Source organism: Palaemon carinicauda, chromosome 35 (assembly GCF_036898095.1).
Source record: "Palaemon carinicauda isolate YSFRI2023 chromosome 35, ASM3689809v2, whole genome shotgun sequence".
NCBI lineage: Eukaryota > Metazoa > Arthropoda > Malacostraca > Decapoda > Palaemonidae > Palaemon > Palaemon carinicauda.
The window spans coordinates 39055636-39079635 of NC_090759.1; the positions used below are offsets into that span (position 1 = coordinate 39055636).

General features: G+C 35.4%; 1 protein-coding gene across 11 annotated transcripts in view; it reads left to right on the plus strand.

Annotated features, from left to right (window-relative positions):
• The window catches only part of LOC137627696 (regulator of G-protein signaling 9), a 415360-nt gene that overhangs the window by 103435 nt on the left and 287925 nt on the right, over window positions 1-24000 (plus strand). The window contains exon 1 of one of the 11 annotated variants that reach the window (XM_068358917.1): window positions 1-464. This exon is cut by the window's left edge and continues 53 nt beyond it. The exons of the other annotated variants lie outside the window; for them this stretch is intronic. The gene's annotated coding sequence lies outside the window, so the exon portion shown is untranslated. The remainder of the gene's footprint in view (window positions 465-24000) is intronic. 11 annotated transcript variants of the gene reach the window in all.

Consider the following 24000-nt stretch of genomic DNA (forward strand, 5'->3'; position numbering starts at 1 on the left):
TGCCTTCTGCACTGTGTGTCGCATCTTGGCTTCCAAAACCCCTCTTAAATTTTCCCCCTCTTTTCTTTTAACATTTCCCTCATTCACATTACCGCCTTGTATAAAAGTCCCCATTAGAAAGAGCATAATGTTCGTTCTAACATAAAAATTCTCATCCCCTGATTGAACTATTCAAAGAAAGCATAGGAAGAGCGTGAAAAAGAAATGAGTTGCACCGAATATGCTCCACGTTGAAAACCCTCTGTAAGCGAAGCATTACTACCTAAGTGTGTCGTGGTTCACTCTGATGGTTTTTTGCCAGCGTCCAGAGAGTCGAAATCGCTGTGGAAAATGTTAATGCAAATCGAGTGGTCAATTAAAGTGGCTGACGGAGACCAATCAGAGGGAGACGTCGTCGGGGTGGTCGACACAACCAGCATCTACTGTATAAGATATAACGTCACTCGGAAGGAGACTCCTCAAAGGTACTCTTTCCTTTATATATCGTTTATCGAATTGGAGAGACGATGATTAGGTAAACGCGCAAATGTTGTTACTCCTCTTAAGATGTTTTATCTTTCCTGGTTTCCTTTCCTCACTGGGCTATTTTCCCTGCTGGAGATCCTGGGCTTATATAGAATCTTGCTTTTCTTACTAGGGTTGTAGCTCAGGTAATAATAATAATAATAATAATAATAATAATAATAAAAATGATGCATGGAGTCTTGGGCTTTTAACAACCTGCTTTTCTAACTAGGGTTGTAGCTTAGCAATTAATAATAAATATAATAATAATAATAATAATAATAATAATGCAGGCAGTCCTCAAATTACAAGCTTAATAGGTACCAAGAAGCTGTTTATAAGTCGGATTGTCAACAAATAATCCTTTTTCATATTGCAAATATCTTCTTGTTTACTGCATTAAATTGATATTGTTTAATTGATACAATATCTGAGACTTATGATTTCAGTTCTATTGGTGTTTGCATCTCCGAATGCTGTAAGTTGAATGTACGTAAGTCGAGGACCTTATGTACTCTTTAAGGCATAGAAAAACACCCGAGTTCCTTCAGGCAATCTGGTCTTGCTTGATGTGACATTTCCAGAGTGAATTTCACTCGTGTTTCAGTATGATTTATATTCATCATTCTGTCTACGTCTCATACACTATTAACAATTGTATTATTATTATTATTATTATTATTATTATTATTATTATTATTATTATTATTGTTGTTGTTTTTGTTGTTGTTGTTATTATTATTATTATTATTATTATTATTATTATTATTTCATGACTATGGTACAGAGGCTATGGCACTACCCAAGACTAGAGAAGAATGGTTTGATTTTGGAGTGTCCTTCTCCTAGAAGAGCTGCTTACCATAGCTAAAGAGTCTCTTCTACCCTTAGCAAGAGTAAAGTAGCCACTGAACAATTTCAGTGCAGTAGTTAACCAGTTGGGTGAAGAACAATTTTTGGTTATCTTAGTACTGTCGGGGTATGAGGTATATGTGTAGGCAACAGAAAAATGAGCCGTAACCGGAGATGGATCCAATGTAGTTCTGTCTGTGTAGTCTAAGGACCCAATAACTCTTTAGCGGTAATTCAGCGGGTAGCTGGTGTCTCGTCTAATCTACTGCCTACTAAATTCTTGAATTCTGTTTCTTTGGTATTTATTAACTCCGCCAACGAAGTTGCAAGGAGGTTATATTTTTGTGTGTTTGTTTTTGTATGTGTTTTTTTTTGTGAACAGCTTCCTGGCCACAATTTTAATTATTATTATTATTATTATTATTATTATTATTATTATTATTATCAAATGTTAAGCTACAACCCAAGTTGGAAAAGCAGGATGCTATAATAAAACTTGCATAGATAAACTTATTTAAAAGAACGGAAATGATAAAATTTTGGAAGGTCAAAGGTCAAAGTCACGGTCAAGCAAAATATCCAATTCACGTAATCAATCATAAGTTTGGACATCGTTGTCACAGAGACTTCAAACTTGGTTCATAATTGTTATCTGTTTTAATGGTGTTAATGTTTTTTAAGGTATTTTATTTTTATTTTTTATTACTTATATCGTTTATTTATTTCCTTTGTTCCTTCCCTCATTGGGCTATTTTTCCTTGTTGGATCCCTTGGGCTTATAGCACCTTGCTTTTCCAACTCAGGTTGTAGCTTGGCTAGTAATAATAATAATGATAATAATAATAATAATAATAATAATAATAATAATAATAACATGTAAATCCACACTAATTAATACATATTAAGGTCAATGTCAAGGTCGAGAAAAAGGTCGAGAAATGAGCTGCCGTGGCGGAGGTCTGTGCTCTACTAAGTTCCCCTCTAGTTTGTGTTGTAAGTGTCCTTCAAGTAATATCCCTCCCCCCCCTCCCCCCTCCCCCACCAGAAGGCCAACTTTTACTGGGAACCCGTTCCTCATCTTGCATAAAGAATTAGCTTGAGGGTTAGAGTTCTCTTGCTTGAGGGTACACTCGGGCACACTATTCTATCTAATTTCTCTTCCTCTTGTTTTATTAAAGTTTCTATTGCTTATATTGGAAATATTTATTTTAATGTTGTTACTCTTCTTAAAATATTTCGTATTCCTTGTTTCCTTTCCCCGCTGGGCTATTTTCCCTGTTGGGGCCCCTGGGCTTATAGCATCCTGCTTTTCCAAGTTAGATAAGCTCTTGACGCAAATAGATACTTGAGTCTTACCAGTATGTATTGGCAAGCTACAAATATGTATAAATCGGAAACCATTTGTCAATTATCCCTTTATAATGAATTTGTGAATATAGACTATTTTTTTGTCGGATTTTCTTGTGTGATTATTATTATTATTATTATTATTATTATTATTATTATTATTATTTTTGTTGTTATTATTATTGTAGCATCCTGCTTTTCCAAGCTTAGCTAACCTACTACTACTACTACTACTACTACTACTACTACTACTACTACTACTAATAATAATAATAATAATAATAATATAATATGGATCAATGAATATGATATTAGATATAAAACCGAAGAAAATGACAACTCACGCAACACTGAGTAAATGAAAGAATAAAACCATTAATTATTCATTTAATTCATGACACCTCTATGGCAGAACAATCTTATACTTACTCCACATTTCTATTATTAATTTATTCATTGAAGTATACCACTCTCTCTCTCTCTCTCTCTCTCTCTCTCTCTCTCTCCTTCCTTAACTTTCCGCTTTATTTCCTTTCCTTTCCTGCTTCCTTTTTCGTGGCCTCTGCGCAGGAAATTGGGGATAAAAGAATGAAATTAAATTTGCTGTCCTTCTAAAATACCTTTACGCGTTGGAAATGTCTGGTATCCATAGCTGGGAGAGAGAGAGAGAGAGAGAGAGAGAGAGAGAGAGAAGGGCTGGCTAACAGATTTAGCAGGTCTGAAGGGAGAGAGAGAGAGAGAGAGAGAGAGAGAGAGGCTGGTTAGCTGATTCAATAAGACTGAAAAACAAGAGAGAGAGAGAGAGAGAGAGAGAGAGAGAGAAGGGCTGGCTAACAGATTTAGCAAGTCTGAAGGTCAAAAGAGAGAGAGAGAGAGAGAGAGAGAGAGAGAGGCTGGTTAGCTGATTCAGTAAGACTGAAAAACAAGAAGAGAGAGAGAGAGAGAGAGAGAGAGAGAGAGAGAGGGGCAGGCTGGCTAGCAGATTCAGAAAGACTGAAAAACAAGAGAGAGAGAGAGAGAGAGAGAGAGAGAGAGAGAGAGAGAGGCAGGCTGGCTAACAGATTTAGCAAGTCTCTGAAGTACAGTTATTTTTAAATATAAGGGAATTATGTACAGTTTATTTCATAGACACATTTCGTGAAACTCTTCTGTAAGTGAAACTTCATCGCATTGACCAAATCAATGAATATAATAGCGAGAAAGGAGAACTATTGAAGCAGTGTCTGATTATTACCTGGCTGAAGTAAAAGAAGGGACAGGTTATAGTTTTTCTATGCAGAGAAATGTTTCAAGGATTTTTTCTCTGATCCAAATCAAGCGAGTTCAATAAAAGGAGAACTGTATGTGCATAAATGGCGTTGGGGTTGAGGAAGGAAACTGTGATGATTAAAGAAAAGGCTTTAAAATTATTTTAAAAAGAAGAACAATTTAAGAAAATGGTGAGATACTACCACTAGAGAGTTATGGGTTAGAGTTCTCTTGCTTGAGGGTACACTTGGGCACACTGTTCCATCTTATATCTTATTTCTCTTCCTCTCGTTTTGTTGAAGTTTTTATAGTTTATAAAGTGATATTTATTTTTATATTGTTGCTCTTCCAAAAATATTTTATTTTTCCTTGTTCCCTTTCCTCACTGAGCTATTTTCCCTGTTGGAGGCCCTGAGCTTATAGCATCCTGCTTTTCCAACTAGGGTTGTAGTTTAACAAGTAATAATAATAATGATAATAATAATAATAATAATAATAATAATAATAATAATAGGGATAGTAAGATCATGAAACTAAATGGAAGACAGGAAGCATATATGTTGTTGTTGATGTGGATATTAGTATAATTATTACTGTTGATTCATCAAATCATGTACCATTTTATTGTATGATGTTCTTTCAAGCATTATTTCCAGATGTTGCATATCAGCAGATTAATTCATATCTTGTTAATATGATATGGTAACAATGTATTTGCATTGGTAACACTTATACTTTTTGTTCCCATGAGGCACTGTCTTGTTTGTCCTGGTCTCCTTACTGATAGGTTATCTTTCCGTTGTTCCCACGGACTTTGTATTTTACTCCTAATAGATATTAAGAACCTACTTTTAAAGTTGTATCCTGGACCCATCCATAAAGGTTAAGGAAGATACCAGCGCGTACGTGAGAGAAGCGGGTAATCTGTGAATTGGTTAAACTAGGAAGGTACCAGTATTCCTACAAAATCCCTATAAGCTAGGAAGGTACCAGGATTCCTACAAAATCCCTATAAGCTAGGAAGGTACCAGTATTCCTACAAAATCCCTATAAGCTTGGAAGGTACCAGGATTCCTACAAAATCCCTATAAACTAGGAAGGTACCAGGATTCCTACAAAATCCCTATAAGCTAGGAAGGTACCAGGATTCCTACAAAATCCCTATAAGCTTGGAAGGTACCAGGATTCCTACAAAATCCCTATAAGCTAGGAAGGTACCAGGATTCCTACAAAATCCCTATAAGCTTGGAAGGTACCAGGATTCCTACAAAATCCCTATAAGCTAGGAAGGTACCAGGATTCCTACAAAATCCCTATAAGCTTGGAAGGTACCAGGATTCCTACAAAATCCCTATAAGCTTGGAAGGTACCAGGATTCCTACAAAATCCCTATAAGCTAGGAAGGTACCAGGATTCCTACAAAATCCCTATAAGCTAGGAAGGTACCAGGATTCCTACAAAATCCCTATAAGCTTGGAAGGTACCAGGATTCCTACAAAATCCCTATAAGCTAGGAAGGTACCAGGATTCCTACAAAATCCCTATAAGCTAGGAAGGTACCAGGATTCCTACAAAATCCCTATAAGCTAGGAAGGTACCAGGATTCCTACAAAATCCCTATAAACTAGGAAGGTACCAGGATTCCTACAAAATCCCTATAAGCTAGGAAGGTACCAGGATTCCTACAAAATCCCTATAAGCTTGGAAGGTACCAGGATTCCTACAAAATCCCTATAAACTAGGAAGGTACCAGGATTCCTACAAAATCCCTATAAGCTTGGAAGGTACCAGGATTCCTACAAAATCCCTATAAACTAGGAAGGTACCAGGATTCCTACAAAATCCCTATAAGCTAGGAAGGTACCAGGATTCCTACAAAATTCCTATAAGCTAGGAAGGTACCAGGATTCCTACAAAATCCCTATAAGCTAGGAAGGTACCAGGATTCCTACAAAATTCCTATAAGCTAGGAAGGTACCAGGATTCCTACAAAATCCCTATAAACTAGGAAGGTACCAGGATTCCTACAAAATCCCTATAAGCTTGGAAGGTACCAGGATTCCTACAAAATCCTTATAAGCTAGGAAGGTACCAGGATTCCTACAAAATCCCTATAAGCTATGTGGAAACAAACTTGAAGACAGATGAAGGAATATTTTAGACTCTCTCTCTCTCTCTCTCTCTCTCTCTCTCTCTCTCTCTCTCAGGCACACTTTCCGATGCAAGCCTGCTAGGTGGTGCTCCATATGTATTGTGATATATGTGTGCATGTATATACATTGTATGTATGTATGCTGTTGAACACAGTAAAATTGTTAAATCAAATCTCTCTCTCTCTCTCTCTCTCTCTCTCTCTCTCTCTAAGGCAAACTTTTCGATGCAAGCCTGTGTTTGTATGTATGTATGTATGATATTGAACGCAATAAACTTGTTAAATCAAATCTCTCTCTCTCTCTCTCTCTCTCTCTCTCTGAGTGAGATATAGCTGTAAAATACAGATTTTAACTTAATCTAAAAAAACAAGTGCCTTATTATTATTATTATTATTATTATTATTATTACTACTACTAGTCAAGCTACAACCCTAGTTGGAAAAGCAAGATGCTATAAGCCCAAAGGCTCCAATAGGGAAAAATAGCCCAGTGAGGAAAGGAAATAAGGACATGAATCAATGATGAGAATAAATTAACAATAAATCATTCTAAAAACAGTAATAGCGTCAAAAACGGATATGTCCTATATAAACTATAAAAAGACTCATGACAGCCTGGTCAACATAAAAACATTTGCTCCCACTTTGAACTTTTGAAGTTCTACTGATTCAACTACCCGATTAGGAAGATCATTCCACAACTTGGTCACAGCTGGAATAAAACTTCTAGAATACTGTGTAGTAATGAGCCTCATAATGGATCTACTTCATTCGATAGGAAGTTATGCAAATAAAAAACCATGTTCTATTTGGCCTTTGAGTTTCGATAAACTTCAATCTCTTTTTCTCTTGAGAATTATGGTAAATGGCAGTCCGTGAACTCGAACGTCACATTGTCCCGTCTGCGAATGGGAAATGTCCTTTCTCCAGCCTGCCAAAGGAAAGAATGGAGGGGAGCGTTGAGGGTTATAAGAATATTGACTGGCTCACGTCGCTGGAGTGGCCAAGGGGAAGGGAGGGGGAGGAGCAGTGGTACATCTTTCAGCGAAGTGTCAGGCCCCAAAAGGTGTCTTTATTTTTTTTAGCAGTTTGAATGACGCTGTTTCCATGATGACTGAATAATTGCTATAAGGGAAGAATAAGGTGGTAGTTGTTAGAGAGAGAGAGAGAGAGAGAGAGAGAGAGAGAGAGAGAGAGGGGGGGGGACGGGAAAAGGCTCAGATGCTTAGCATTATAATTATGAAAAGTTCGTTGAGAGAGAGAGAGAGAGAGAGAGAGAGAGAGAGAGAGAATCTAATTTCATGTTGTTACTGTTCTTGATATATTTTATTTTGATTGTTTACTCTTCTCTTGTAGTTTATTTATATCCTTGTTTCCTTTCCTCACTGGGATATTTTTCCCTGTTGAAGTCCTTTGGGTTATAGCATCTTAATTTCAAACCAGGGTTATAGCCTAGACTGTAATAATAATAATAATAATGATAATAATAATAAGGATATTAATGATAATAACAATAATAATAGTAGTAATGATAATAATAATAGTTATAATAATAATAATAATAATAATAATAATAATAATAATAAAGTAACAGCTGATGACTATTTATCTTTTCCTGTATAATCGAATCTCACTCCGAGGTATGATTCTATCTGTTTCTTTATTTCCTTTCCTCACTGGGCTATTTTCCTTGTTGGAGCCCTTGGTGTTATAGCAGCTTGAAATCTAACTATACTCAATTTTTTATAAAGTGGCGCATTTGCACTGACTCGCGGCGTAGTCACTTAAGCTCGAAAAAGTTTCCTGCTCTCTGATCTTGTCTAACCAATCAGCGATCAGGAAACTTTTCCGAGCTAAAAGGGCACCCGCTGCGAGTCGGTGCAAATCGGCCTCACTAAAAAAAGAATTGACTCTTGTCTTGTAGCTTAGTAAGTAACAACAACAACAACAAAAATGAAAATCCATTGGATAATAAAGAGAGATTGCAGCCTAAGTTTATAGGCAAAGTGGAGTTGGGATAAAAAGTCACAAATATTTTTACGAAAACTTCTGACAATGTTTCATAAGGATTTGTGATTAGCGAAAGTTGGAGGGGGGGGGGGGTTCAGGTATACTGTAAGTACGCTTCCTTTAAACATTTAATCCTTTGTTGATTAGTAATGGTAAATAGAAGTTTATGATAAGGGAGTTATTGTGTATTTACACTAATGGAATGATAATAATAATAATAATAATAATAATAATAATAATGATAATAATAATAATGATAATAATAATAATAATAATAATAATAACAATGATGATAGAAAAATAATAATAATAATAATAATAATAATAATAATAATTCTTGTAATAATAATAATAATAATAATAATAAAACGTACATCAAACGATCAGCTGGGGTCCACGAGGCACTAGAAGAGTTGGAAGGCCCAGACCTATATGGCTGTGAACTATGAATCGCGAAGTAGGAGATGATGAATGGAGAAGTATATTGAATTAAAAGCTCAAGATAGAGACAACTGGTGAAATCTAACCGAGGCCCTTTTCGTCAATAGGCGTAGAAGATGATGATGAAGAATATCAAAATGTATTTAAGGGATATTATTATTATTATTATTATTATTATTATTATTATTATTATTATTATTATTGTTATTATAATCATTATTATCAATATTATTATTATTACTATTAGTATTATGATTATTATGATTATTATTATTATATCATTATTATTATTATTATTATATTATTATTATTATTATTATATAATTATTATTATTGTTATTATTATTATTATTATTATATCATTATAATTATTATCATATCATTATTATTATTATTATTATTATTGTTATTATATTATTATTATTATTATTATTATTATTATTATTCAAATAACATTCAAAAGCAATAAGTAAAAAAATGGCCATTTTGGAAAATTAAAGACATATAAGTAAATAATCAAATTCAAATCTAAAAAAAAAAGATAAAAATATTAAAAAATAGCTTTAGAAAACATATGATAAGAGCAAGGCCCATGTAAATGGGTCTTTGGAGTAACATTTCTGACACCTTTAAATTTGATAATGTCAGCGTCTATAATACCACTGCCAGAACGATTTGTTCGAGAGCTATACAGGACAGGAGACCTCTGACACAAGGCAGTTGGGCCGTGACACTATCATACAATCAGGTTGCTGACTCTAAGGAAATAGGTAGATTAGCACATATGAACTTCAGATGTACAGATATACTGCAATAGATATTATTATTATTATTATTATTATTATTATTATTATTATTATTATTACTATTATTGTTATTACTATTATTATTATCATTGCTGAAATATTTATTTTGATATTGTTACTGTTCTTGAAACATTTTATATTAAATGTTAATTACTTTTCTTGTAATTTCCTTATTTCCTTTCCTCGCTGGGCTATTTTCTCTGTTGAAGCCCTGGGGCTCATAGTATTCGGTTTTTCAACTAGGGTTGTAGCTTAGCAAGTAATAATAATAATAATAATAATAATAATATTATTATTATTATTATTGTTATTATTATTTTTATTTATTATTATTATTATTATTATTATTATTATTATTATTATTATTATTATTATTATTATTACTTTCTAACCTACAACCCTAGTTGGAATAGCAAGATGCTATAAGAACGAGGGCTCCAACAGGGAAAAATAGCCCAGTTAGGAAAGGAAACAAGGAAACCATAAGAGAAGTAATTAACCATTAAAATTAAATATTTTAAGAACAGTAACAACAATGAATTAGATCTTTTATATATACACTATAAAAAACTATAAAACAAGAGGAAGAGAAATAGGATAGAATAGTGTACCCGAGTGTACTATCAAGCAAGAGAACTCCACCCCTAGACAAGGAAATCCATGGTACAGAGGTTATGGCACTATGTTGTATGATCTATTTGAAATATAAAATAATATGATATTAGTTTAATAGAAAGTATTCCAGACGTTTGGAAACAAACTAAAATAGAGGCCAGTATTTGTTCAAATTTTTATTTTGTAGACCAGACACTCCAACACTTGTTTGCGCTGTCAAATTCGATATTTTAATAATTTAATTGTTTTTAGATATTTTTAATATTTATTTCGTGCCTTTAACTAGGTGTCATAAATACCCATTTCATTTAAAAAAGATAAGATCCTGGAGTATTACCCAATTTATATGGGTTTCCATTATATTCTGTTTTTTCGAGTTTGTGTTTGTTATTTAGTTCTTAGTTATATCTTGATTTTTTTCGTCCTTATTTTCATAGATTTGCATATTTTTTCTTTTGTACTTCATTGGAGGGGGGGGGGGGGATTCAGATGCACCGAACACGAATAGCAAATATGCTATGAATCTTCAAATTAAGGTATATTTTTATCTTAAGGATTATAGTACAGACGATAAGTAATAAACACATTATGAATCTTCAAATTACGGTGTTTTTTAATGTTAAAATCTTCAAATGAAGGTGTTTTTAATATTAAAATCTTCAAATTACGGTGTTTTTTTAATGTTAAAATCTTCTAATGAAGGTGTTTTTTTAATGTTAAAATCTTCAAATGAAGGTGTTTTTTTTTAATGTTAAAATCTTCAAATGAAGGTGTTTTTAATATCAAAATCTTCAAATTTAGGTGTTTTTTAATGTTGAAATCCTCAAAATAAAGAATTTTTTATATTGAGGGCCCTAGTAAAGACGAAAATTAATAGCAAACATGTTATGAAGCTTCAAATTAAGGTGATTCTTAATGTTAAAATCTTCAAATTAATGGGTTTTTTAATGTTAGAATCTTCAAATTAAGGTGTTTTTTAATATTAAAATCTTCAAAATAAGAAATTTTTTTCATCTTGAGGGCCATAGTAAAGACGAAAATTAATAGAAAACAGGTTATGCACCTTCAAATACGGTGTTTTTCAATGTTAAGATCTTCAAATTTAGGTGTTTTTTAATATTGAAAATCTTCAAATCAAGTTATTTTTTTATCATAAGGGCCATAGTAAAGACGAAAAATGATAACAACCATGTTATGAATCTTCAAATTTATGTTTTTTTAATGTTATGAACCCTAGTGCAGACGAAAATTAATAGCTAACAGGTTATGCACCTTCAAATTAAGGTATTTATTAATATTAAAATCCTCAAATTAAGGTGTTGTTTAATATTAAAATCTTCAAATTAAGGTGTTTTTTAATGTTCAAATCTTCAAAAGACGAAAATTGATAGCAGACAGGTTATGCACCTTCAAATTACTGTTTTTTAATGTTAAAATCTTCAATTTAAGGAATTTTTTATCTTGAGGGCCATAGTAAAGACGAAAATCAGTAGCTAACAGGTTATGCACCTTCAAATTAAGGTATTTATTAATGTTAAAGACCCGCTAGCACAGAGGAAAGTAACGACGGTGCCATGTGTGACCACCAATCGACAGAATCTCCCAGCCATGAGTCGTTTCAGGACCTATTTCGAATTCCACCCATCTTGATCCCGGCGGAATGAGTCTTGCATATTAATGATCCCCCTGTCAGGTGGTGGAGGCATTTGTCTTAATATCAGGACTGTGTGAATATTCACGTATATTAAACGTGGAACGCCAAAAGCTATATTTGTTCCTACTCGGAATTTCTGGAATTTGGAAATGTTCGTGCCAATGCTGATTATTGAATTAGCAAGTGCGTATCTTGAATGTGACTGGTCGTATTATTATTATTATTATTATTATTATTATTATTATTATTATTATTACTTGCTAAGCTACAACCCTAGCTGGTAAAGCAGAATGCTATAAGCCCAGGGGCCCCAACAGGGGAAAATAGCCCAGTGAGGAAAGGAAACAAGAAAAAATAAAACGTTTTAAGAACATTAACAACATGAAAATAAATATTTCCTATGTAAACTATAAAAACTTTAACAAAACAAGAGGCGAAATTAGATAGAATAGTGTGCCCAAGAGTACCCTCAAGAACTCTAACCCAGGACAGTGGAAGACCATGGTACAGAGGCTATGGCACTACCAAAGGCCGCTCATGAATGGCAGAGGTAAGGTACAGTGACATTGCCCTATTAAGCAGGACAATGCCCTAGAGACTGACCATATACAGAATACATATAATCAGCGACCAAGCCTCTTCTCCACCCAAGGAGGGCCAGGCAATGGCTGCTGATGACTCAGCCGATACACCTATAGACTCCTTCAAACGCCCCCATCCTTAGCTCAGATGGTAAGATTACAGCGACCAAAGGAACAAACGAGTTTTGAACGTGACTCGAAGCCCAGTCTGGCGTTCACCAGTCAGGGACGTTACCACATAGGCCACCACAACTCTTGACCTTTTTTTTTGGTCAGAATTTTGATGCATAGGTCACTTAATCTGACCTTCATGTTTATTTTTCTTTTCGTACCTGGTTCTTCCATCATTATTTCCTTTCCTCATTGGGCTACTTTTCTATGTTGAAGCCCGTTGGGCTTATAGCATCCGGCTTTTCTAATAAGGGTGTTAGCTTGGCTTGTAATGATGATGATAATAATTATGATAATAATAATAATGTTGTAGCTTAGCTGATAATAATAATAATAATAATAATAATAATAATAATAATAATATTTATTTCCTTATTTCCTTTCCTCAATGGGCTACTTTTCCATGTTGGAGCCCTGGGGGTTATAGCATCCTGTTTTTCAAACTAGGGTTGGAGCTTAGCTATTATTATTATTAATAATAATAATAATAATAATAATAATAATAATAATAATAATAATAATAACAAATGATGATAATAATAACAATAGTAATAATAATAATAATAATAATAATAATAAAAAAAAAAATAATAATAATAATAATAATAATAATAATAATAATAAATCTTCCTCCTCCTCAGTGTTTAAGTTTTTTCTTGAAGACCGAGTCATTTGAATTTCTTTATAGAAGGGCGAACGGTGTCATTGTAACATTTAATTACATTTGTAAACATATTTTGTACCAAATATGTATCGGATACTATAAGTACTATGGGGTTTTAGAAACTTATATTGGAAGTTATATTATTTTGATTGCTAAAGGAACGTGTATTATATATATATATATATATATATATATATATATATATATATATATATATATACATATATTTATATATATGTATATATATATATATATATATATATATATATATATATATATCTAATATCTAATTATGTATTTAACCGTAATTTATATGAATACACACTAACTTGCAAAACCAACTAACTCTCTCCCTCTCTCTCTCTCTCTCTCTCTCTCTCTCTCTCTCTCTCTCGAAGTTTGTCTTTGAAGGGAAAAGAAACCCAACAGAAAACGGAGTTCGAGTAAATACGTGTCTTCGCATGAGACACGTCTCTTAGGCCTAAGGGGTCGAAGGCGTGACTTGGAATATTCAGGGCCATCTCTTCCCTTCTGTAATGTGATTCTAACGAACTCTGGACTCCTTTGGAAGGTCTCTTATACAACAGGCATTTTCTTCTTCTTCTTCTTCTTCTTCCCTAGTTCTCTAGTTTTGGATAGTGCCATAGCCCCTGTACCATGGTTTTTCTTCCACTGTCTTGGGTTAGAGTTCTCTTTGCTTGAGGGTACACTCGGGCACACTATTCTATCTAGTTTATCTTCCACTTGTTTTGTTCAAGTTTTTATAGTTTGTTTAGGAAATATTTATTTCAATGTTACTGTTCTTAAATATTTAATTTTTCCTTGTTTCTTTACCTTATTGGGTTATTTTCCCTGTTGGGCCCCCTTGGCTTATAGTATCCTGCTTTTCCAACTTGGGTTGTAGCTTAGCAAGTAATAATAATAATAATAATAATAATAATAATGATAATAATAATTTCTTCTTCTTCTTCTCCTTCTTCTTCTTCTTCTTCTTCATCCCACGCAGATAGCAGACATCAAAATACATTCACATAGATATCGTTATTGTATTCACAATATTAATAAAATCTGTGTATGTCATTCAAGATTATTGTTGCTTACTACAGATTTCCCTGTGTTACACGTCAAAGCTGAAGATATACTTTGAGCTCACTCCGAAAAGCTTTACATTTATTATTATTATTATTATTATTATTATTATTATTATTATTATTATTATTATTATTACTTGCTAAACTGCAACCCTAGTTGGAAAAGCAGGATGCTATAAGCCCAGGGGCTCCAACAGGGAAAACAGCTTAGTGAGGAAAGGAAACAAGGAAAAATATATTCTAAGAACAGTAACAACATTAAAATAAATATCTCCTATATAAACTATAAAAAACTTTAACAAAACAAGAGGAAGAGAAATAAGATAGAATAGTGTGCCCGAATGTACCCTCAAGAAAGAAAACTCTAACCCAAGATAGCGGAAAATCATGGTACAGAGGTTATGGCATTACCCAAGACTAGAGAACAATGGTTTGATTTCGGAGTGTGCTTCCCCTAGAAGAGCTACTTACCGTAGCTAAAGAGTCTCTTCTACCCTTATCAAGAGTAAACTAGCCACTGAACAATTACATTGCAGTATTTAACCCCTTGAGAGAAGAAAAATTGTTTGGTAGTCTCAGTGTCAGTGTTGTCGGGTATATGAGGACAGAGGATAATATGTAAACAATAGGCCAGACTATTCGGTGTAATGTGTAGGCAAATGGAAAAGGAACCGTAACCACAGAGAAGGATCCAATGTAGTACTGTCTGGCCTGTCAAAGGACCCCCATTACTCTATAGCGGTAGTATCTCAACGGGTGGCTGGTGCCCTGGCTAACATACTGAAATATTTAAAATCATATTAATTAAAAATAGGATTTTCTACATTTCACGAGAGGGGGCGCACTGCAAATGTACAGATAACAGACATATGTTCAACATATAGCGTTTGGAGATGATCCGAGCTCGGACATCAGATTATATATACATTTTCATTCACCTGTTTGATATTTTTCTATGCATTACAGCCAAGCTTACCAGAGATCAATGAACTATTATTTTGCGGGTTTAAACGTTCAGGATATTTTTTATGTATTTTTATGTATTGAAAAAGACAATGTTATGTATTTATTCATTGCAAGATTGTACACTTAAATATTTGCCGTACAAAAAAAAAAAAAAAAAAAAAAAAAAAAAAAAAAAAAAAAAAAAAAAAAAAAAAAAAAAAAAAAACTGACCAGAGATCAATGAACTATCATTTTGCGGGTTTAAACGTACAGGATGTTTTTTATGTATTTATATATATTGAAAGAGACAATATTATTTATTTATTCATTGCAAGATTGTACACTGTTGAACGTTTGCCGTAAAAAAAAAAAAAAATAAAAAAAAAAACGGAATAAATGTTACCAGGCATTTACCGTTTTAAATACGGATATATTGACGTTAAGGAGTGATATTACGGTCACCAACCCGTCAAAGATAATAACGAAGTAGGGTAAAAATTACGGTCACCTGTAGTTTACTGAAATACGGCTGCGAACAGTATATTTTTACGGAGAATTTCCGGTTTATTTTAACAGTGTAGGAGGCAAACAATTTCACGGCCTTTTTCGTGAATCGTTTGATTATTCTTATAATATACAATAGAAATTTACAATGGATTTTGCTGGGAAATTTGATGCATAATGAGAGAGATTATTATTATTATTATTATTATTATTATTATTATTATTATTATTATTGCTTGCTAAGCTTCAACCTTAGTTGGAAAAGCAAGATGCTATAAACCCCAAGGCTCCACCAGGGAAAATATCCCAGTGAGGAAAGGAAATAAGGAAATAAATAAACGACATAAGAAGTAATGAACAAATAAGATATTTTAAAAACATTAACAACGTCAAAACAGATGTTTCATATATAAACTACAAAAACTTATGTCATCCTGTTCAACGTGAAAACATTTGCCGCAAGTTTGAAAATTTGAAGTTCCACCGATTCAACTACCCGATTAGGAAGATCATTCCACAACTTGGTCACAGCTGGAATAAAACGTTTAGAATACTGTGTATTATTAAGCCTCATGATGGAGAAAGCGTATATGCTACTTTTGGACATCGGTGATATCTATACTCAATTTTTTTTAATGAGGCACATTTACAATGACTCGCAGCGGTGCCCTTTTAGCTCGGAAAAGTTTCCTGATCGCCGATTGTTTAGAATTATCTTGTCCAACCAATCAGCGAGCAGGGAACCTTTCCGAACTAAAAGGGCACCCGTCAATATTACAGCAAGCATATCATGGTATTATGGCTCTTGTAATGTCAGGCTTATGCGCAACAGATAAGCCTCTATCATAGTCTTCTTCCACTGTCTTGGATTGGAGTTCTCTTGCTTGAGGGTACACTCGGGCCCACTATTCTATCTAATTTCTCTTCCTCTGTATTTTGAAGTTTTTATAGTGTATATATCTTGTTTTAATTGTTCAATACTTTTCTTGTAGTTTATTCTTTTCTTCGTTTCCTTTCGTCACTGGGCTATTTTCGCTGTTGGAACCTCGGGGCTTATATCATCCTGCTTTTCAAACTAGGGTTGTAGCTTAGCTAGTAATAATAATAATAATAATTATAATCCTTTCGTCAATGGGATATTTTTCCCTATTAGACCCCTTGGGCTTATAGCATCCTGCTTTTCCAACTAGGGTTGTAGCTTTTCTAGTAAAAATAATAATAATGATAACAATAATAATAATGATAATAATAATAATAATAATAATAATAATAATAATAATAATAATAATACAGCTATCTTCATTTCTCCCTCACTGTGCCCAAACATTTGGTGATGTTTTTAATTACCAAGATATCTATACTGGAAACCAATAAATGTTTTTCGGTGTCTCAAGAATTTGAATTGGTTGTTGATAAGTCACTCCTTGGAGACCTTTGCATCTTACAATGACTGTGACTCACTCTAGTTGATTGACATCCAGGTTATGTCTTGCTATATACAGTATATATATATATATATATATATATATATATATATATATATATATATATATATATTTATATATTTATACTGTATACACACACTGCAGTCATATCTGAGATTTGGCCAGTTTTCATCAGCATACTGGCCAACAGCGGATTGGTGATGGTGGGAGACTTTGTCTGATCGCCCACATCAAACCAAGATAGTATGGGGCGTCCTAACTAAGATTTTGAGGGAATCTTTAGTTGTCACAAAGATTCTGGACGAAATAAGCCCCACCCCTTTATGACATCATAGCCAATCACGTTAGCAACGTTCACAATGACGTCATCAGGAGGTGGGGCTTACTTCGCCTGGAATCTTTGTGGTGACTTTCGTGGCTTTATTTTTATATTTCACATCCTTCATGTTCACTATATTTTAATGTCAGGATGCCAGATAACTCCTAATCAATCAATCAATCACTATATTTTATCTTTTGTCATTTTGCAATGAAACCTACTGGTAAAGACTTCAAATCTTACAGTTGAGTTCAAAATTGGTTAAATTCCCGACTCAATTCAGCTATTACTCGATTAAAGCAACGGATGGATGGATTTAGATTGGCCTCGCATATATGGGGACCACGGCCTCTTGCCCATTTGGCAGACTATAAGTGGGTTAACGATGGGAAAGTGAGGTATTATATAGGATGATGATGGGATGATTTAGATTGGCCTTGCATATATGGGGACCACGTCCTCTTGCCCATTTGGGAGACTATAAGTGGGTTAACGATGGGAAAGTGAGGGATTATATGGGATGATTTAGATAGGCCTCGCATATATGGGGATCACGGGCTTTTGCCCACTTGGCAGACCACAAGTGGCTTAAGGATGGGAAAGTGAGGGATTATATGGGATGATTTAGATTGGCCTCCCATATATGGGGATCACGGGCTTTTGATCACTTGGCAGACCACAAGTGGCTTAAGGATGGGAAAGTGAGGGATGATATAGGATGATGATGGGATGATATAGATTAGCCTCGCATATATGGGGACCACGGCCTCTTGCCCATTTGGCAGATCATAAGTGTGTTAAGGATGGGAGAGTGAAGGATTATATAGAATGATGATGGCATGAAAGCAACATGACGACCGAGGCTGGAGTCTGAAGCTCGGCCAAGGGGCTCCTTCCCAAACCCGGATCCTCTTCGCTCCTGGATAAATTGATCTTTTCTAATTGCAACCTGATCGTTTTTATTATAACAACGTCACTGGAAGGAATGCCCTCCTAGAGGCTTCTGATTCTGAAGTAGGATCGTTAAACAGATATATTGAGAGGGATTGAAATACAGCGAATAATTTCCATCCATTCTCTCCCTGACGGTATCCGGCTGGCTCCCCTTCCCGGCGCGTCATAAAATAATCCTTGTTCTTCGAGCTAAAGGAATTTTATGGGGCACTTTGGAGCGTCTATGGCTCGCTTAATTCTCTCTTAACAGTGTCGAAAGGCAGAAAGATTTGTAAGGATTGAGAATGATTAAGGAAGTAGTAGGAGCTGATTATGGCGTTTGCTGGAAGGATATGCCTTAGGAATTTTGGAAAAGAATACTCGTCTCCTAGGAAACTAGAATTATTGATATTTACAGTAGAGCCATTAGTCAAATACAAGTTTCATTTATGTAATTTTGTTGGCGTGTTTTGATATATTATAATAGTTATTTATGGATGAAATAATTTTCTCTGCTAAAAAAAACTTTGTGGAGAACAATTTCAAGATGGACTTCAGTATCTGAATAAAAAGATGGTTTGGGCATGCTTTTCGCACTCCTCAAGAGAGATTAGTTCACCAAACTTTCAGGTGGGCTCCACAAGACACTAGATGAGTTGAAAAACCCAGTCCTACATGGCTGAGGACTATAAAGTGCGAAGTATGAGATGATGAATGGAAAAGTATTGAATTAAAAGCTCAAATAAGTGAAACAAATTTCTTATTTCATAAGCGGCCTTCAAACCTTTACCGTCTTCCTCGACTTAAACTCATCCTTTGCTTCAAATACCAGTTTTGATATCACCTCTCTCTATTTTAATCAAAATCATAACATACACATTCCGTAGGATGATAAGCACCGGCAGGCTCTTATCATATTTGCAGTCAACCTTATCAGTCAGTTATTACTCTCGCCCGTTCTTCTGGACTTTTCCCTGACCAAGACATCATACTGTAGTTCGGCGTCAATGACCTTAGATGTCAGGATGCTGGAAAAACCTCAAATCAATCAATCAATGATCAAGTCATATTTGGTTAGCAATTCATTCATACTATTATTACCATATGTAAATACACAGAAAAAAAAGTGAAAGCACATATTGTATATGAATATACATTGGATAATATATATATATATATATATATATATATATATATATATATATGTATATATATAGCCTATATATATATATATATATATATATATATATATATATATATATTGATATATGTACATGTGTGTATATGTAAATAAATATATGAATGTGTTCATTTATACATATAAACATAAATGCAAATGTTTATATATATATAAATATATATATATATATATATATATATATATATATATATATATATATAATTATTTTTATAGATGGATAGATATGTATGTATATACATACAAACACGTGCACACACACATATAATGTGTATATATATATATATATATATATATATATATATATATATATATATATATGTGTGTGTGTGTGTGTGTGTGTGTGTGTGTATATATATTTATGTGTGTGTGTGCGTGTGTGTGTTCCTTTGTAGTGAGGGGACAGCGCCCTCCCCCCCCCCCAAAGATGAGGTTCGCAACACATGGCCTTTCCCGCGGATATCTTGAGAGAATCTTTTGTAGTGCTGATGATGTCTGAATTGTTTTTGGAGGTCTTCCACCTCAGTATTGATCAGTCCTTCTTTGCGCTCTGCCTCACTGACCAAGCGATCAGCAGTATTATTGATACAATTACTTTGAACTTTGGATCGTTCTCTCTCTTTTTTTTTTTTATAATTTTTTTATTGATGTTAATACTATAAACGTTTGAAGGCTGCTCATGAATGGCAAAGGCAAAGGACAGTGACACAAAGGACAGTGGCATTGCCCCATCACTAGAAACGTTTAAAGGCCGCTCATGAATGGCAGAGGCAAAGGACAGTGACATTGCCCCATCACTAGAAACGTTTAAAGGCCACTCATGAATGGCATAGGCAAAGGACAGTGACATTGTCCTATCAAGCAGGGCAATGCCCTAGAGACTGACCATATATACATATCAGCGCCCACGCCCCCTCTCCATCCAAGCTAGGATCAAGGAGTGCCAGGCAATGGCTGCTGATGACTCAGAAGATAGACCTATAGGCTCCCTCAAATCCCCCATAGCTCACAAGGATGGTGAGGTTGCTGCGACCAAGGAAACTATCGAGTTTGAGCCAGACTCGCACCCCATTCTGGCGTTCACCAGTCGGGGACGTTATGATGATTTTAATATGGCACTTGCCGACGTTTTCTCAGTCATCTTGCTGCCTGTGGTTATCGATCTATTTTACGATTGCTGCCTTGATAACTGTTATTACGTTTGCTTCCCATAAACCGGTTAAATAGAACCTCTTAAATAACTTCAACACCAATATTGACAATCGATGTTAATATCATTTTAGCTTCTACTCGTTTTTCTAGTTTTTATCTCGATAAGTTATATAGAATTTTATTCCATTTCTTGCCATTTCCTTTAAACCGTTAAGAGGTGTATTGCCAGTATCTAGGGCATTGTCCTGCTTGGCAAAGTCACTGTCCTTTGCCTCTTCTATTCATGACCAACCTTTAAACCTTTTAAGAAATTTATGGCCAGGTTCTAGGGCATTGTCCTGCTTGATAGGGCAAAGTCACTGTCCTTTTCCTCTTCTATTCATGACCAACCTTTAAACCTTTTAAGAAATTTATAGCCAGTCTCTAGGGCATTGTCCTGCTTGATAGGGCAATGTCACTGTCCCTTGCCTCTGCCATTCATGACCAACCTTTTAAACCTTTAAACCTTTAAGAAGTTTATGGCCAGTCTCTAGGGCATTGTCCTGCTTGATAGGGCAAAGTCACTGTCCTTTGCCTCTTCTATTCATGACCAACCTTTAAACCTTTTAAGAAATTTATGGCCAGGTTCTAGGGCATTGTCCTGCTTGATAGGGCAAAGTCACTGTCCTTTTCCTCTTCTATTCATGACCAACCTTTACACCTTTAAGAAATTTGTGGCCAGTCTCTAGGGCATTGTCCTGCTTGATAGGGCAATGTCACTGTCCTTTGCCTCTTCTATTCATGACCAACCTTTAAACCTTTAAGAAATTTATGGCCAGTCTCTAGGGCATTGTCCTGCTTGATAGGGCAATGTCACTGTCCCTTGCCTCTGCCATTCATGACCAACCTTTTAAACCTTTAAACCTTTAAGAAGTTTATGGCCAGTCTCTAGGGCATTGTCCTGCTTGATAGGGCAATGTCATCACCCCTTGCCTTTGCCATTCATGACCAACCTTTAAACCTTGAAAAAGTTTATGGCCAGTCTCTAGGGCATTGTCCTGCTTGATAGGGCAATGTCACTGTCCTTTGCCTCTTCTATTCATGACCAACCTTTAAACCTTTAAGAAATTTATGGCCAGTCTCTAGGGCATTGTCCTGCTTGATAGGGCAAAGTCACTGTCCTTTGCCTCTTCTATTCATGACCAACCTTTAAACCTTTTAAGAAATTTATGGCCAGGTTCTAGGGCATTGTCCTGCTTGATAGGGCAAAGTCACTGTCCTTTTCCTCTTCTATTCATGACCAACCTTTACACCTTTAAGAAATTTGTGGCCAGTCTCTAGGGCATTGTCCTGCTTGATAGGGCAAAGTCACTGTCCTTTTCCTCTTCTATTCATGACCAACCTTTAAACCTTTAAGAAATTTATGGCCAGTCTCTAGGGCATTGTCCTTCTTGATAGGGCAATGTCACTGTCCCTTGCCTCTGCCATTCATGACCAACCTTTAAACCTTTAAGAAATTTATGGCCAGTCTCTAGGGCATTGTCCTGCTTGATAGGGCAATGTCACTGTCCCTTGCCTCTGCCATTCATGACCAACCTTTTAAACCTTTAAACCTTTAAGAAGTTTATGGCCAGTCTCTAGGGCATTGTCCTGCTTGATAGGGCAATGTCATCACCCCTTGCCTTTGCCATTCATGACCAACCTTTAAACCTTGAAAAAGTTTATGGCCAGTCTCTAGGGCATTGTCCTGCTTGATAGGGCAATGTCACTGTCCCTTGCCTCTGCCATTCATGACCAACCTTTTAAACCTTTAAACCTTTAAGAAGTTTATGGCCAGTCTCTAGGGCATTGTCCTGCTTGATAGGGCAATGTCATCACCCCTTGCCTTTGCCATTCATGACCAACCTTTAAACCTTGAAAAAGTTTATGGCCAGTCTCTAGGGCATTGTCCTGCTTGATAGGGCAATGTCACTGTCCTTTGCCTCTTCTATTCATGACCAACCTTTAAACCTTTAAGAAATTTATGGCCAGTCTCTAGGGCATTGTCCTGCTTGATAGGGCAATGTCACTGTCCCTTGCCTCTGCCATTCATGACCAACCTTTTAAACCTTTAAACCTTTAAGAAGTTTATGGCCAGTCTCTAGGGCATTGTCCTGCTTGATAGGGCAATGTCATCACCCCTTGCCTTTGCCATTCATGACCAACCTTTAAACCTTGAAAAAGTTTATGGCCAGTCTCTAGGGCATTGTCCTGCTTGATAGGGCAATGTCACTGTCCTTTGCCTCTTCTATTCATGACCAACCTTTAAACCTTTAAGAAATTTATGGCCAGTCTCTAGGGCATTGTCCTGCTTGATAGGGCAATGTCACTGTCCCTTGCCTCTGCCATTCATGACCAACCTTTTAAACCTTTAAACCTTTAAGAAGTTTATGGCCAGTCTCTAGGGCATTGTCCTGCTTGATAGGGCAATGTCATCACCCCTTGCCTTTGCCATTCATGACCAACCTTTAAACCTTGAAAAAGTTTATGGCCAGTCTCTAGGGCATTGTCCTGCTTGATAGGGCAATGTCACTGTCCTTTGCCTCTTCTATTCATGACCAACCTTTAAACCTTTAAGAAATTTATGGCCAGTCTCTAGGGCATTGTCCTGCTTGATAGGGCAATGTCACTGTCCCTTGCCTCTGCCATTCATGACCAACCTTTTAAACCTTTAAACCTTTAAGAAGTTTATGGCCAGTCTCTAGGGCATTGTCCTGCTTGATAGGGCAATGTCATCACCCCTTGCCTTTGCCATTCATGACCAACCTTTAAACCTTGAAAAAGTTTATGGCCAGTCTCTAGGGCATTGTCCTGCTTGATAGGGCAATGTCACTGTCCCTTGCCTCTGCCATTCATGACCAACCTTTTAAACCTTTAAACCTTTAAGAAGTTTATGGCCAGTCTCTAGGGCATTGTCCTGCTTGATAGGGCAATGTCATCACCCCTTGCCTTTGCCATTCATGACCAACCTTTAAACCTTGAAAAAGTTTATGGCCAGTCTCTAGGGCATTGTCCTGCTTGATAGGGCAATGTCACTGTCCTTTGCCTCTTCTATTCATGACCAACCTTTAAACCTTTAAGAAATTTATGGCCAGTCTCTAGGGCATTGTCCTGCTTGATAGGGCAATGTCACTGTCCCTTGCCTCTGCCATTCATGACCAACCTTTTAAACCTTTAAACCTTTAAGAAGTTTATGGCCAGTCTCTAGGGCATTGTCCTGCTTGATAGGGCAATGTCATCACCCCTTGCCTTTGCCATTCATGACCAACCTTTAAACCTTGAAAAAGTTTATGGCCAGTCTCTAGGGCATTGTCCTGCTTGATAGGGCAATGTCACTGTCCTTTGCCTCT